This window comes from Diplotaxodon limnothrissa, linkage group LG3 (genome assembly GCF_057381915.1).
Source record: "Diplotaxodon limnothrissa isolate DT_005_m linkage group LG3, D_limnothrissa_male_GT1.1, whole genome shotgun sequence".
Lineage (NCBI taxonomy): Eukaryota > Metazoa > Chordata > Actinopteri > Cichliformes > Cichlidae > Diplotaxodon > Diplotaxodon limnothrissa.
In genome coordinates this window covers 44,640,544-44,656,639 of record NC_140598.1, presented here as the reverse complement: position 1 = coordinate 44,656,639, position 16,096 = coordinate 44,640,544, and the positions used below count along the sequence as shown (strand labels likewise).

At 40.8% G+C, this 16,096-nt stretch overlaps 1 pseudogene; it reads left to right on the top strand.

Annotated features, from left to right (window-relative positions):
- The window catches only part of LOC146636048 (scavenger receptor cysteine-rich type 1 protein M160-like), a 61,045-nt pseudogene that overhangs the window by 30,189 nt on the left and 14,760 nt on the right, over positions 1-16,096 (top strand).

Here is a 16,096-nt window from a genome sequence, read left to right as displayed (position 1 = left end):
TTAAAAAATGTGGCATTTTCACAGTGATTGTGGCTGGTTTCCATTTCCTACGCTAGCAGTATGTTGTCTTTAAACTAGACTGTATAAAGTTATTATAATGATTGAATTCACTGAATGACTATAAGGGTCATCAAATTTAAAGTAATCTCTGCTTCACTTGATGTGATCCAACACTGACCACTAAAGCCACAGTTCAACACAGAGTTGGGAATTCCCCATATTAATGCAAACTAACCTGTTTTTCCTGGAAAGAAGTACCCAGAATTTTCATACAACATTTGAAAAGCACAAAATTTGTATATTTAGTTTGTTTTAAAGAATGTTTCATAAAATTAAAATATGTAATTCATCAAACACATCATATACAGATCCAATACTTGATTAAAACTTATGACTTTATATACGATCTTTAAATAGTTCTTTACTAACTGTCACTGTAACTGAGCTACATGCTAGGTGAAGATAGAGTTACATTTGATTTCTTAATGTGATCAAAAGGAAATCAGTGAGTAGACTGTTGTGACCCACACTGCATTACTTGAAACTGATTAGTATACGGTTATTTGCTAATGTTCAGGGTTTTTTACTTGCTATTTAATTAGCAAGCCAGTAAAAATGATTTGTAATTCTTTACATTCAGATTTTTGACATAGTCAGCATCACTACAACCTGGACTGAATTTGTCCATTTTGTTTAGCCATTTTGTAAGTTTGAAGAAAAAATCTTATACATGGGACTAGGCCCTGATTGAATTTCCTTTCTCTAACACACATGTTGAGAAATGTGAATCATAATGTGCAATAAACTCATTTGACCTGTTTATCTCTATGATCCACTTTCAGGTGGTCATTCACAGACACCCGGTAAGCATCCAAGAACAACTTTGCAAATGCTTCAAGTTCAAACAATTGACACGTGTATGTTACTTAACAAGCTAGCAAAAGAAGTACCATGGACCATTTTCTACTCTATTGCTAACAACATCAACAACAAAACTGTATATTACAACAATATCCAACTATAGAGCACCAAAGAGGAAGATCAAGCAACAGTCTGAGGACATTTGAAAACCTACAAAGCAGCCAAAGTAGCTACTATGTTGTAGGAACTTATAGGATTACACATTAACATGTTAAGCATTTTGTAAGACGTTTTGACCTCTAAGATTATTTTTACTACATGATTTCACAGCAAAATTAAGAAAACATTAAACATACTGTATGTTTTATTCACAATGTGTGTTCTCTGTATTTTGTTTTTAGGTGTGTCCATCAGGTTAGCTGGGTCTGGAGCAACACAGTGTTCTGGCAGAGTTGAAATTTATTACAATAACATCTGGGGAACAGTCTACGGTAATGGCTGGGACTTAAACGAGGCTGAGGTTGTTTGCAGACAGTTAAACTGTGGAACAGCAATACAGGCTCCTCTATCATCTTACTATAGTCCAGAAGCTAAACAAATTTGGCTTTATAATGTGGCCTGTTCGGGAAGTGAAAGTTCTTTAACTCAGTGTCATTACTCTGGATGGGGAATGCGCAATAATTATTATTATTATTATAATTATTATTATTATGATGCTGGTGTCATCTGTTCAGGTAAGAAAATATTTTAAATACTGAACACAGCATATGTCGCTCTATGTCATAAATGATTTATATTTTGTCAGGAAAGTATTAAAATATTTTTCATTTCAGATCTGATCAGATTAACTGGATCTGGATCGACTCGATGTTCTGGCAGAGTTGAAGTTTACCACAATAACAGCTGGGGAACAGTCTGTGATAATGGCTGGGACTTAAATGATGCTGCAGTGGTTTGCAGACAGATAAACTGTGGGTCGGCACTAGAGGCTCCTCAATCAGCTCACTTTGGTGAAGGAACTGGACAGATTTGGCTTGATGATGTGGGCTGTTCAGGAAATGAAAGTTCTCTAATTGAATGTAACGGCAGTGGATTTGGGACATACAGTTGTGGAAATCACCATGATGCTGATGTCATCTGTTCAGGTAAGAAAGCTTTTAAGTACCAATGACATTTCAGGTCAGTCTGCTATTGTGTGTCATACATGAAATATTTTGTTTATGTCTTTTGCATCATAGATCGGATCAGATTAGCCGGGTCTGGATCGACTCGATGCTCTGGAAGAGTTGAAATTTATTACAATAACATCTGGGGAACAGTCTGTGATGATTACTGGGACTTAAAAGACGCTCAGGTTGTTTGCAGACAGATAAACTGTGGGACGGCACTAGAGGCTCCTCGATCAGCTCTCTTTGGTGCAGGAACTGGACAGATTTGGCTTGATAATGTGGGCTGTTCAGGAAATGAAAATTCTCTAATTGAATGTAAATACAACCAATTTGGAACAAATAACTGTGGGCATCAACAAGACGCTGGTGTCATCTGTTCAGGTGAGGCACATTTTGAATACTGAACACATTGCACGTCAGTCTGTTCTTATTTGTTATACTTTGTTGTTTTTATTGCAAATAACATTAAAATATTGTCCATATCTTTTGTCTCATAGGTCCAATCAGATTAGTTGGATCTGGATCGACTCGATGCTCTGGAAGAGTTGAAGTTTACCACAATAACAGCTGGGGAACAGTCTGTGATGATGGCTGGGACTTAAATGATGCTGAGGTGGTTTGCAGACAGTTAAACTGTGGGTCGGCACTAGAAGCTCCTCATTCAGCTTACTATGGTGCAGGAACTGGACAGATTTGGCTTGATCATGTGACCTGTTCAGGAGGTGAAAGTTCTCTTACTGAGTGTCAACACAGTGGATTTGGAACAAACAACTGTGGACATGGTCAGGATGCTGGTGTCATCTGTTCAGGTGAGAAAATGTTTAGGTACCAAGGACACATGAATCATTCAGAAATTGTCTGTCATCAGTGAAACCATTTTCTTTCAAGGTCAAGAACATATTATCAAGTTCTTCACATCTTTTAACTAATAGATCTGATCAGATTAGCTGGCTCTGGATCGACTCGATGTTCTGGCAGAGTTGAAGTTTATCACAATAACAGCTTTGGAACAGTCTGTGATGATGGCTGGGACTTAAATGATGCTGAGATCGTTTGTAGACAGTTAAACTGTGGGACCGCAAGGGGGGCTCCTCGATCAGCTCACTTTGGTGCAGGAACTGGACAGATTTGGCTTGATCGTGTGACCTGCTCAGGAAGTGAAGGCTCATTAACTCAGTGTCAACATGGTGGTTTTGGAACAAACAACTGTGTACATAATCAAGATGCTGGTGTCGTCTGTTCTGGTGAGAAAGATTTTTGATTCTGAAAGCATTTCAACCAAATCTTTTCTTGGGTGCAATATACTATCGGTCAAAGTTTTAGAACACCCCAATTTCTCCAGTTCTTTTTAATAATGATTTTATTTATGCAGTGTAATGTGTCATTGAACTCTGAAATTAAAGCATAGTAAAAATAAGTAATTAAAATTAAAATTAAACCATGGACTAAATTTACAGACCAAAATGTATTCTAACCCTCTACTGCATAGCGTTGCCCTGAGGCAACAAACCACATTTTCATGCCTTATGGTGGCCCTTCAAAAAAAAACAACTTTTTTTTTCAAACAATGCTACCAGGCACATCTCTTTCAAATAAAATGATGAGTTGAAGGTGGTGTGACTTTGATTTGGGGGGGGGGGGGGGGGGGGGGGGGGCAGGGCCCCTTTCTGCAAGCTGCACTACATCAGAGACATCTCCATCAGGAGGCAAGATAAAGATCACTATTTTACATGTTTATAGTGAAGTAAATGTATATTAAAAAATACTTGTATGTGCATGAATATACACTCAACAAAAATATAAACGCAACACCTTTGTTACTGCTCCCATTCCCCATGGGATGGACGTAGAGACCTAAAATTCATTCCTAAAATTCATTCCAGATACACAATATGGGAGCAGTAACAAAGGTGTTGCGTTTATATTTTTGTTGAGTGTATATAGTGTAAAACTGTTCATTTTCATTCGTTGCCTCAAGGCAACACTGCGCAGTTAGCCCAATTTTTTTCAGGCAATATAATGCATTTGGATATGTGTGTAGAGATGTGTTTGTGTGCTTTTATATGATCATAGTCAATGTTTTTTACTTTACAATCTACTCATAATTACAGGACATGGATGTAAAAACTTTTTATGCAAGGAAACCAAGGGAATGTGCACTTTCTGTCCTCAGAAAGTGAGGACAGTGAGCTTTCAGGGAGTGACAGTGAAGTTGACGAGTGGATCCCTGAATGAGGTTTGAGGGACACTTAGGAGCTCAGGGGTCCGGGGTCAGTTGGTAAAGTAACTGTGTCTGTGTGTGTGTTAGTGCCCACATAGCAAGCAGGTCTGGCTAGGATCTGGTATCAAGCCGGCACTCTGAGTAATCTGGGAGAGTAGAAAAGCGCTACATAAAAATCAGTCCATTCACTGTCTGAACAGAGTTTCGGCATGTTACTTTTGCACTGTTTTGCATGTTCTGGCACATGTTGTTATTGCATGGCTTGATTAAGGTACACATTATGCTGACATCTGGGGCTAGAGCTGGAACCGTTCTGGGCCAGCACAGGGCCAGCAGTGTGTCTACAGCTCGCCCGTGGCTGCACACCACCTACAGATGGCCCACATACCACAATGAATAACGGCCCTTTGGTGGCCCAGATCAGGTTTGCCAAAGGTAATCCACACATGGGCCAGCACAGGACGACCAGGGTGTCTGAAACTGGCCTTGTGCTGGCCCATGTGTGGGCCACCTCTGGCAAACCAGGTCTGGGCCACCAAAGGGCCATCATTCTTTGCGGTATGTGGGCCATGTGTAAGCACATTGTGTGGGCAAGGTAAATCATTCAATTTTAGGGTGAAGGCTAGAGTCAGGGTTAGGGTAAGGTTCAGGCAGGGACTTGTGATGGGTAGAGTCAGGATAAGTCGCCAGGAAATTAATGTAAGTTAATGTAATGTCCCCAAAAGTGATGGAAACACAACGTGTCTGTGTGTGTGCGTGTGTGTGTGTGCGCGCGCACGTGCATGGGGTTAGGGTCAAATGTTGGATGTATTTTGGTGTTTTATTGTTTTGTGAAATGTTTACATTGTTTGTTTGTTGTTTATTTATTTGTTCATCCTTGTTGTACTAATACAGCTTATTATAGAATTACTTGGCATTTTACTACCCTTGTTGCACAGTGTTGCCTTGAAGCAACAAGCCAATATCTGTTTGGGGGGGGGGCAGGGTGTCAAATTTTATGATTGATATATTATTAGGGACCCTAAAGCTCCCCCAAAAAAGGGAGAAATATATTTTTCCCCCAAAATTAAAAAGTCATGCAGTAGAGGGCTAATCTTTTGACACATCGAAGTAAGCACCTTTGGTACATATAACAGCTAAACACACCATTCTATCTGCAATAGAAATAAAATATTCTTCAGAAAATTCTTCCCATATTTGTTGCAGAAGTTCCCATAAATGCATGATTGCTTTGCTTTCACTCTTTTATCCAGTTCATCCTAAACCACCGTGATGGGGCTAATTAAGACTGGAGACTGTGCTGTCCGTTCCATGTTTTCAAGCTTACGGTTTTGTTCTCTTTTTCCTGAGGTAGTTCTGGCATAGCTTGGACTTAGTTTTGGGTCATTATATTGCCGTAGGATGAACCTCTTACCAATTAGACACATACCAGAGGGAACTGCATGGTGCTGCAGAATGCTGCAGTTGTAAAGGTTCTGGGTCCTTTTGAGCCAGCATTTTTTATTTTGTTGTATTCTAATAATATTTTGTATTATGGTTTATGTTAAGGTTCATTTATAGTCTTAGTTATTGTATTGTGAGTTTCTTTTATTCCCTGTTTATATTCTTAATTATTAGTTGCCCTCTATGTCTCTATCCGTCTGTTTTTATATATGTTATATGAGCCCCTTGTCAGGGCTCTGCATGCGGGCAGGTGGAAATGTGGATCCAAATGCAGGACTCCGAGACGAAATGTAACTAAAACCACAGCTTTTATTGCTGGCATGAAACAAAAACCCAAACCAAACCATGAAACCAAGCAGGAACACACAGGCAGGGTCTGAGGGTACGACGCGACACTGAGCACAGGAAAACACAGGGCTAATATACACAGGGTGGTAATCAGCGAATGGGCAACAGGAGGGAGACACAGCTGGGAGAGATCAGGGTTAACGAGACGGGGGGAACCAAGCTGCCCACACTAACATAAGATGCAGACCTTCACAATAAAACAGGAACAAGAAACCATCACACTAAGACACAGACTTGACATTTGAGAGACAGACAGAAAATGACACATGGAACTAGACATATACTAAGCAGACCCAACCGAAGAACAAATCCTAAACACAAACATGAAACTCTAATAATAAACATCATAATCATCATCATCATTAACACAACAAGAGAACAAGAAAACAATCCCTGATGCAAAATTACACCAAAACATAATAAACTCAAAATACTGGGTCCAACGGACCCAGAACCGTGACACCCCTTGCGTCTTGTTTCCCTTCCTGTGTTCCATTCTGTTTCCAGGGGTCGTCATCTCTCCTCTCTCTCCCTCATGTTCCCTTGCTCTTCTCGTCTGCCTCTCCTCCACTCCTGCATCATGTTCCTGCGTTTCCTGTTTTATTGTGAAGCTCTTGTGTTTCCATGTTCGGTGTTTCTAGTTGTGCTTCCTCTGTGACGTCATGTTGTGTCAGCTGTGTTCCCTGTGTGTTCTCACTGCACTCGTTATCCTCCTGTGTATTTATGTCAGCATCTCCCTCATAGCTGTGTGCCTCCCTGTGTGTTTAGGTCTTCTAATTTCCCAGTTTGGGTTGTATTATTTTCCATTCAGCAACTAAAGCTGTGTTTTGAGTCCATATCCCGCTTACGAGTCTGCATTTGGGTCCCTTCCTGCCTGCTCCGCACAGTCAAATTGTGACAGAGGAAGCCATTTTGGTTCAGAGTGCAACTCACTTTTCTTTACAAGTCACTGACACTGGATCCAGCTAAACAGCCCCAGACCATCACACTTCCTCGTCAATGTTTGACAGTTGTTACCACACAGCGTGGAACCATCCTTTCACCTACTTACAACATACAAATATCCTGTGTGATGAAGTGAAAATTTCAAATTTTGATTCTGTCAATAATACCTTCTTCCACTCTTCAGTAGTCCATTGGTGGCGTTTCATGACCTAGGCAAACCTCTTTGAGTTGCAGGTTTGACAAGATGAGTTAAAGCAAGAAAACAGAACAAGGCAAAGTCTTCTTTTCACAGTTGAAACTAAGACTTGCTTACTATGACCACTAATAATAATAATAATAATAATAATAATAATAATAGTAATAATAATAATAATACATTTTATTTATAGGCCCCTTTAAGACTCTCAAGGTCACCTTACCAAAGTACAGAAATATAGCAACAATACAATATAAGAAAACATGGCAAAATACAAATTTAGGCATAAGGTAAATAAGAAATAAAAGCATGAAATTCAAGTGGAAAAATTGGGGTGTTTTAAAACGTTCAACTGGTATATACTACCATAATTTTTCTTTGTTAATTTAAGACACATTAAAAATTTGCTTCACATCCTTTGCCTGATAGATCTGATCAGATTAGTTGGATCTGGATCGACTCGATGTTCTGGAAGAGTTGAAATATTTCACAATAACAGCTGGGGAACAGTCTGTGATGATAGCTGGGACTTGAACGATGCTCAGGTGGTTTGCAGAGAGTTAAACTGTGGGACGGCACTAGGAGCTCCTCCATTCGCTCAGTTTGGTGCAGGAACTGGACAGATTTGGCTTGATAATGTGACCTGTTCAGGAAATGAAGAATCTTTAGCTCAGTGTCAACACAATGGATTTGGATCAAACAAATGTGGACATGATCACGATGCTGGTGCCATCTGTTCAGGTGAGAATTTTTTTTTTTCCGATCATCTATACCATGTCAGACACTGTAAATACAACAGTTTCCCTTTACAGATTTTTTGTCCATTCATTGATGTGTTTCATACTGAAATTAAGCGTTAGCCATCAAATTAAGCTGCACAGTAACCATTCAATGCAGGATTTCAATGGTAAAATCTTTATCTGCAAACGGGGAAACTTTATTTCATGATTAATTTTTCGTATTTTGGGTGTTATATAGTTGTCATAAACTCAGATTTGGAAGTCTTATGCCTTTCTGAGTTAGGATGAAATTCTATTTTTGGTTGGTTGATGTTTATTAAGTTATTTTTGTAGTTAACACAATTCTTGTGTCAAGAGTGTTGGTTTGCTTCAAAATTCCTAAATATATGGCTCAATGGATTCTAATATATAAGACGCCTCAACACAGTTGCAGTTGAAGAGACCAAAGAGGACGATGAACAGGAACCAACCATACAATGGGGAAGCAGATTCAGGCTTAGTCACTCAACATTAACAAAACTGAACTAACAGAAATCAATCAGAAAATGAGACTGACAGTAACTTCCAACTTGACTAATTGTCACCTCTGGCGATGATGATATCAAAAGGCTCGCCTTTTGTTAGGGCTATACAAATCTTAGAAAACACAAATAAACAAAGACACACACACACAAAGGCAATGACAACTAGAAAACTAACTAACAAAACCTATACTGGGAAAGCTAAACAGGAAACATAACTGGAAAACCTGAGACCTGGAAACACAGGGGAAAGACCAGCAAAGGCGCAGACAATCCGACATAAAACCAAAAGGGAAGCACAGACTATAATTAAAATTATTTATATATAGATATATCTCTATACACACTACACTACACCACACACATAAAGCAGAAAAGGGGACTGTCAAAGTAAAACATGAAATAACACGAATATTGACACATTGAAATATTGACACTAGACACAACACCAGGAACACAAGGCAGGCACAGAAAACACTTAAACGCTGGAAATAATTAACAAACAACAAGGATAGCTAACTAAAATCACTGTATATTAATAAACAAACTATGACCCTAAAATTTAATATGTAAGGGAGAAAGACAGAAATCTGACCCCCAGAAATCTTCTCCAACTTTAAATGCCTGCCTGTGAGCTTTCTTGTCCTCTATTGGCATTATTGGCATGCTGTATCTCACTTTGACAGATTTGTGGTCTAGTTTATATTAGAGATGGCACGATACCACTTTTTTATGGTCGATACCGATATCATAAATTTGGATATCTGCCGATACCGATATGAATCCGATATAGTGTGTTTTTTAATCAATAAAACTGTTTTTTTTTTAAATATCTTGCTACATTTTGAATAGGTTCATACTCAATTTAAAAAAAACAACAACAATACTAAAGCTATTCTGTTATACCTGTATGCAAAAAAATATTTCATAGTTCAGAAATACTGATCAATCTAATAAACTTAAACCTACACCATCCTCCCTATTCTGGTATTTTATAGAGTACTTAGCGTAAATATTAAGCAGCCTAACTAATAGGGTTCCAACTCCTAGCAACAAAAAATAAATAAAAAATAGGGAACCACCCCTCACCCTCCACCTCATGATGCTTAATCAACGTAATCAACCTTAATTTGATCCAGTGTGAAAGAAAATGCACAGAAATAAATTATTTTTCAAGAAATATTAAATAGATTAAACATCTTTCTTTAACAGAACTGCAGACTCCACAGATGGTATCTTCCCAAAGGAAAAAGTAGTATAGCTTACTAGGGTATATTAGACTTAATAGTTACTATATACAGTAATGGACTTCTATTCATTTTACGTCAAATTAAAACTTTGGGTGTCAGATAGTTATTTAATAAAAGCTAGACATTTTAAATGAGAATAAGAAAGAAAAGTATGTCTTTGTGCCCCCTTTTCCCTGTTAATGCCCTATCGGCCCCCCTGGCTAAACTTTGCTAGATCTACCCCTGCACAGTTACCAGCCATCAGCTACGTAAAAAAAGATCCTGGTGTAGAAAGTAATATTAAATAAATTCTAACAACAGCTTATTAAGCTCAAACGTGCTGCTGTTGTTTATCCGCTGGTTTCCTCTTTCTGGTGCGAAGTGGGCCAAAAACAAAGAAGAGAGACGGACTTGCAACAGAAAAGCCGATCAGCTGATCATTGATCAGTTTCATGATTGAAGTAGCAGCCGGAGAGGGAGAGAGAGAGAAGAGGCAGTCGCTCCATATATCGGTTGTTAAGCTTAACGTGGGAATGCTTTACAAACATTCAGAGATGGACTTACACACTTGCTTTACTTCTCTCGGGGATAACTTTGGCGGAGATGAAATGCCGGGTTGGTAGCTAAGCTCCAAATGCTCAACCAGACCACCGACAGGTCTCGCACGCCACAGCCGTTCTATCACGTGATGCATACCGCTCCAACATCCTACGGTTATGAGGCGAGTTATGGCGTGTCGCAAGTTTTGTGAGGTGCTTTCGTGATATTTAATGGATCGGATTACACTTTTTATTTCTCTCCGATAGCCGCTCCAGTAATTTAGGTCAGTATACATAATATCGGATCGGCCCATCTCTACTTTATATTAGAGATAAGATAAGATAAGATAAGATAAGATAAGATAACCTTTATTAGTCCCACACGTGGGAAATTTGTTTTGTCACAGCAGGAAGTGGACAGTGCAAAAGTTATGAGGCAAAAATTAGAATACAATAAGAATAAATACAGTACACAACTGTACAATACAGATGGTATTGTGGTGGACCATTAAAGGGCTCTACTCACACCCAATGTGGAGGTAAGCATCAACGACGCGGGTGTGGACAAATCGGACGGTCGGTGGTGGCCATGCGGAGATTTCCGCCGTTTAAATAATGCCACGGAGAATGACCGTTACCCCATCCCCCACATTCACGATTTTTCTGCCAATCTCGCCGGAACGTTGATTTTTTCTAAAATTGACTTGGTGCGGGGGTATCACCAAGTTCCTGTGCGTTCCTAAAACCGCTGTCATTACCCCCTGAAGGTGTGGTTCCGTTGCCCGACAGAGTCCAGGCCGTTTCGGCTTTTCCACGTCCCACGTCGGTTAAAGCGTTGCAGGAGTTCTTGGGGATGATAAATTTTTGCAACCGCTTTCTCCCCAGAGCTGCCCACCTGCTACAGCCACTCTATGCTGCCTTAAAAGGTAAAACAGCCAAAGATCCGGTTGACTGGCTGCCGGAACACGTCCATGCGTTTTCCGCAGCCATGTCTGCGCTGGCTGACACCGTCCTGCTGGCACACCCGCTTCCGTCGGCGGAGATCGCGTTGACCACCGACGCGTCCGACGTGGCAGTGGGTGGGGTGTTGGAACAGCGGGTTCCAGGTCTCTGGCAACCACTTGCCTTTTTCAGTCGTACGCTCCGGGATGCTGAACGCAAATACAGTGTTTTTTACAGGGAGTTGCTGGCCCTGCACCTCGCGACACGACATTTTCGTTTTTTCCTCGAGGGTCGCAACTTTACTGCGTACGTTGACCACAAACCTTTGACGTTTGCGATGTCCAATATCTCTGACCCATGGAGCGCATGCCAGCAGCGCCAGTTGGCGGCCATTTCAGAGTCAGCATTTTTGTCAACGTGGGTTTCATGTTTCGGCCCCCCTGCTGACATTACCTCGGACAGGGGCCCCCAGTTTGTTTCTGAGCTTTGGTCTGCTATGGCTGACGGCCTGGGGGTCAAGGTCCACCGCACCACAGCATACCACCCGCAAGCTAACGGGATGTGCGAACGGTTTCACCGGTCACTTAAGGCCGCGCTCCGGGCTTCCTTAACAGGTGGCGACTGGGTCGACCGTCTTCCGTGGGTTTTGCTGGGATTGCGTAGCACGGTTAAAGAAGACCTCGGGGTTTCCCCGGCTGAACTGGTCCTCGGCCAGCCCCTCCGGGTCCCCGGGGAATTCTTACCTGAGAGCCCTCCCCCATGTTTCGATACCTCTTTGTTGCCTTTTCGCCCCCCAAGAGACTCATTTCCTGTTCCTGGTCCTGTGCACCACTGCCTGCCTGACACTTTTGTCCCGAGTTCGTTGGACTCTGCTCGTTTTGTTTTCATCAGGCACGATGCCCATAGGACTCCGCTGCGTCCACCATATGACGGGCCATACAGGGTTCTTAAACCAGGCAACAAACATTTCATTTTGGACTTTGGTGGTCGCCAGGAGGTTGTCTCTGTTGACAGACTTAAGCCTGCACATGTTATGCAAGAGGATCAGGTGGTCCCGGCCCAGGCCCCTCGCTGCGGTCGCCCACCTGCCACCGGGCTGATGGATTCTGTTTTTTCCGCCAGGAGCGACCCACAATCAACGGAGTCCGAGTCATCTGCAGCTTTTTCTGACCGCCAGTGCCAGCCTCGCTCCCGGGCTGGGTTGCCCTCTGTCAGTTCCACACACCCCCCGGTTCACCCGTTCCGGTCGTTTGCTTAAGCCCAGGGTCCTGGACTAGTTCTGCTGGGTATTCGGGGGGGGGGGGGGGACCACTAGAGGGCTCCACTCACACCCAGTGTTGAAGAAGTGTGTTCCTGTGTTTTGTGGCGCGATCTGTGCAGTTGATGTTGGAGACGAATAAAGAAGGAGTGAGAACTGAGAGCTCTGTGTCGTTGATGCTTACCTCCGCAGAATGATACTTTTTATGTCCAATATTGATATCATAAATTTGGATATTCGATACCAATAGGAATTTTTAAAAAATGTTTTCTTGCTGCATTTTGTACAAGTTCATACTAAAATATAAAAAAAACTCAACACTAAAGCTATTCTATTATACTTGTATGCCAAAAAAATTATGCAGATTTTAAAAACTCTTTAGTTCTGAAAAAAGTGGAATATCAGCACAAAATAATGTTTATATTAAACAACTTAAAAATACACAAACAAACAGGTTGTAGAATGGACCCTTTTATACTTAAAGCTTAACATAAGACATCCAGAGTGGAAAGTAGTGCAAATAAATGTAAACACGGCTTCATAACACTCATCTTTTATCAAGATGGATGTCAGTGTAAGCTGTTTCTATCACACTTAACGTGAGACGGAATTTTGTGTAATTTCTGAACAAAACTTAACAAAATTACGAAGAAAAAGTATTTTTCATAGTATTTTTGGAACCTTGAAACTGTTTGGCCATGTGTCGTGTCGGGGTGGGTGTCCCTGGTGGAATAGGACTGTAACTCTCCTTCATGATGTTTTCGTGTGTTTAATAAATTCCTACATCTAAAGTGGGATGGATGCCAGTTTTTTGAACAGGACCAGGATTTCCCCAGAATTGTTTATATTACCCAAGAATCCCACATAATTCTGTGGACAACCCTGAGTCAGTCAGCAGTTTAAGAAGAACATATGGCTTACATGTCACATCTGGCTGATAGGGCAAAGGACGAGAGAAAACTACAGAGTCCATCATTGTTTTAGTAAAACTGCACACTGATTCAATATCAGTTTGATGCAACCGAGTGTCATCACAGCAACATGACTCTTACCAAATATACCTTCATCCTTAGTCAGCAATTTCAAATTTCCTTCAATTTTATCTGCTCTTTTCCTTCAACAATGGAAAAAGAGCAGGAAAGATTCTTGTTTATAAGAATGATTATTTGATTAGTAATAATTAAACATATCTGCTAGAAGCAACTGAAAACTAGTAGCAAAGTTTATGGTGGTGAGGGAGAAAGCAAGAAGGAGAGACCCACATGCTCCTCGTGCTCAGTTTACATGCATGTAGGAGAGCCATTTGCATCCAAACAGCATTAGGAATTACTACGAGAAGAAAACAGGGTTAATAATGATGATAGATGGGCAATAGAAAAATGGGATGTGTGATGGCACGCTAAGACTTTTTAGAATATATGTTGAACATAGTTAACTAGTCGTGAAAATTAAACATAATACCATTTACAATGAATGTTCCCTGTTTTGTTTTCAGGTGTTCCCATCAGATTAACTGGATCTGGATCGACTCGATGTTCTGGCAGAGTTGAAGTTTATTACAATAACAGCTGGGGAACAGTCTGTGATAATGGCTGGGATGTAAATGATGCTCAGGTGGTTTGCAGACAGTTAAACTGTGGGACAGCACTACAGGCTCTTCCATCAGCTTACTTTGGTGCAGGAACTGGACAGGTTTGGTTTTCGTATATGGCCTGTTCAGGAAATGAAAATTCTTTAACAGAGTGTCAACACAGTGGATTTGGAACAAACTACTGTGGACATCAACAAGATGCTGGTGTCTTCTGTTCAGGTGCAAAAAATTTATAAACTAAAGAAAATGAAAGTCTGTCTGTTCCTTTGTATCATCTACAAAATCTTTATTTTTATGTAATTTAACCAACATTTTAAAGATTTATTTATTATTTTTTTCATTTTTGCCAAATAGGTCTGGTCAGATTAGCCGGGTCTGGATCGACTCGATGCTCTGGCAGAGTTGAAATTTATCACAGTAACACCTGGGGAACAGTCTGTGATGATAACTGGGACTTAAATGATTCTCAGGTGGTTTGCAGACAGTTAAACTGTGGGACAGCACTGCAGGCTCCTCGATCAGCTCGCTTTGGTGCAGGAACTGGACAGATTTGGCTTGATAATGTGACCTGTTCAGGAAATGAAAGTTCTCTGACTGAGTGCCAACACAGTGGATTTGGATCAAACAGCTGTGGACATGGTCAGGATGCGGGTGTGATCTGTTCAGGTGAGAAAAATTGTAGCCATTGCAGATTAGTCTGGTATTGTGTGTCATATATGAAATACTTTTTCAACTTCTTTGCCTGATAGGTACAGTTAGAGTAGTTGGATCTGGATCGACTCGATGCTCTGGCAGAGTTGAAGTTTATCACAATAACAGCTGGGGAACAGTCTGTGATAATGGCTGGGATGTAAATGATGCTCACGTGGTTTGCAGGCAGTTAAACTGTGGGACAGCACTACAGGCTCCTCGATCAGCTTACTTTGGTGCAGGAACTGGACAGATTTGGCTTGATAACATGGGCTGTTCATGGTATGAAGGTTCTTTAATTGAGTGTCAACACAGTGGATTTGGAACAAACTACTGTGGACATCAACAAGATGCTGGTGTCATCTGTTCAGGTGAGAAACATTTTAGATACTCATGTTATTGTTGGTCAGCCTGGTCTAGTCTGTCATACATTAAATGTTTTCACAGCATTTGTTCAACCCTGCTGTTGTTTTTAAAAGTGCTTTATAAATTTATAAAAGTGTTGGGGCTTTTCTAGTGCAAAGAGGAATTGAAATATAAATAACTTCTATTGCCTGGCAGGTCCAGTCCGGTTAGTTGGGTCTGGATCGACTCGATGCTCTGGAAGAGTTGAATTCTATTATGGCAACACCTGGGGAACAGTCTGTGACAATGGCTGGGACTTAAATGATGCAGAGGTGGTGTGCAGAGAGTTAAACTGTGGGACGGCACTACAGGCTCCTCGATCAGCTTACTTTGGGGCAGTAGGTGGACAGATTTGGCTTGATAATGTGACCTGTTCAGGAAATGAAAGTTCTCTAACTCAGTGTCAACATCTTGGATTTGGAACATACACCTGTGGATATTATCAGACTGCTGGTGTCATTTGTTCAGGTGAGATAACTTCCAGATACTCAAGAGATTGAAGATCACTTTGTTCTTGGATGTTGTGTCTGAAATACTTTTGTTATTGTAAGGAAGAATAATATTAACAATCTCAGAATATTCTTCATTATTTTTCCTGACAGGTCCAATCAGATTAGTTGGATCTGGATCGACTCGATGCTCTGGAAGAGTTGAAATCTATCACAATAACAGCTGGGGAACAGTCTGTGATGATTACTGGGACTTAAACGATGTTGCGGTGGTTTGCAGGCAGTTAAACTGTGGACCGGCACTTCAGGCTCCTCAATCAGCTCACTTTGGTGCAGGAACTGGACAGATTTGGTTTGACAATGTGACCTGTTCAGGAAATGAAAATTCTCTAACTGACTGTCAGCACAGTGCATTTGGATCAAAAAAGTGTGGACATGATAAAGATGCTGGTGTCATCTGTTCAGGTGAGATAACATTTAGATAATAAAGACATTGAAATGTAATCTGTCCTTGTGTCTCATACAATAAAAAAAACAATATTTATTTAT